Source organism: Octodon degus, unplaced genomic scaffold (genome assembly GCF_000260255.1).
Source record: "Octodon degus isolate 3935 unplaced genomic scaffold, OctDeg1.0 scaffold00167, whole genome shotgun sequence".
In the NCBI taxonomy this organism is placed as follows: Eukaryota; Metazoa; Chordata; class Mammalia; order Rodentia; family Octodontidae; genus Octodon; species Octodon degus.
In genome coordinates, this window is record NW_004524743.1 from 1,361,239 (window position 1) to 1,363,076 (window position 1,838).

At 45.7% G+C, this 1,838-nt stretch overlaps 1 pseudogene; it reads left to right on the plus strand.

Annotated features, from left to right (window-relative positions):
- Positions 1–985: 985 nt before the first annotated feature.
- Positions 986–1,838, plus strand: part of LOC101561874 — a 2,259-nt pseudogene continuing 1,406 nt past the window's right edge.

Consider the following 1,838-nt stretch of genomic DNA (forward strand, 5'->3'; position numbering starts at 1 on the left):
ACTGTGTACTTAATGCATAGTGTTACAATATACAGTAGTGCAGTGCTTGATTAGAACCCAAGATGCCCAGAAATAAGAGGAAAAGCTTTACATTGTATATTTGTGTCATTTTGTCAAATTTAGGAACAAATCTAATGTTCTCCCGGAAGGGAATCATGCATAAGTCAGGGATTTACTGTATACTGTTTCATTAATACAGCTATTAATAAGAACACAAAACTGTATGGCAGTGCTGGCTTTGTTAAGAGCACCATTTTAAGCACTTTACAAACAGTACCTCCTATAGCTTCCTTGACAGCCCTAAGAGATAGATAGTCTGCATTCGGAGCAAACGTCCTAGGAGATTCACATGTGTATCTGTCCACTATATTGCTTTAGGCAAGATAGGTATCATCAGATGACAAAAGGGAAGAGCTGAAATGATGATGCTCACCAGCATTCAGTGGGAAGCTCAGGCAAAATAAGAGAGCAGGAGGAAATGAAATGAAGTGACAACATAAGAGGAAAACTAGAGCATGTGTGTGAGCCATTCATATTAGTTCCCCCCATTAGGAATGCAGGTAAAACATTCTCTGTAGCCCATTCTATCTCTCTTCCCTTACTCAGGTATCCACTACTGTGAAGTTAAGATATATCTGAACAACATATTATTTTTGTATTTGAAAAGGATAAAACATAATTTACATATGTCGAAGTTCACATATATGAAAGGACAGTTTTCTAGACAAGATGGCTAATTAGAGAAGGAAGCAGTCTGGGGATACCCAGAGAAGAGACACAGGAAACTACAGGTTTTGTAAAATGGGGATGCCATCACATCCAGCAGTGGAAAAATCTGTCTGCAAGATGAATCCTGCAACTTAAACCAAATATCTGGGTTGTTGAAAAAAAGAAGCAGAGCACAACTGTCACTGGTACTGTCTTCCCCCTGCACCTTTTATGAGGCATGATGCTACCTTGGGAGCGATTCTAACAGCCTTCATCGATGCAGAGGCCAGACCTCAGGGACAGGTGTCCCACATACCGTCTCTACCAACTGGAGGAAAAAAGCCAGTGTAGGAATAAACTGCAGTTGGAACCCAGGGAAGCCACAAGTGACACCAGAGAGGAGAGAGCGGAACACAGAAACAAGCTGCCCTTCCTGCGCTCAACCTCCCACACACTAGGGAACACTGTGTCCCAGTAAGTCCTACCTACACCTTCCTACTCTGCATTCCCAAGGAAAGACCTCCATCCAAGAGTGAGGCCCACAGAGGATGAACACTGCAACATGTGAATGGCCCTGAGCTGGCAGGGGCCTGCAGATCACAACCCCCGAGGAACAGGAGATAGGGAAAGACTGAACAGAGTTGGTCCAGGGGGAGCACTTGGCTGTTGTTTCCCCAAACACCAGAAAACTGAGTGAGCAGGAAATCCTAATCACTGCCCACTACCCGGCAAAAGGAAAGAAGACCCTCTGCTGAGCCCAGGGATTGTGCCAGACAACTCTGGTGGACTCACATTCTAAGACTAGTTAGGATGCCTTTCTTCACCGTTGGTGGTAGTGCAGACTGATGCAACCACTGGGAAGCCAATATGGAGATTCTGGCTGAGGAAGGTTGTTGGGAGTTAAGAGCTAGGGTTGGAGGCTTTCCGTGAGGCTAGAACCTGAACAAGTTCAGTTGGAGCAAATTTGTCTGTCTGGAGACACATTGGGTGTAGAGAGCCCATGCCGCGAATCGCGGCTTCAGAACCAAAACTCCTAAGAACCACTGGGTAAGGCCTGCTGCAGCCCTTGAAGCCTGCGCTAGATTACCCCTCCCACCGAGTGTGCCAAGATGGCGCTCATTTCCTGCTTC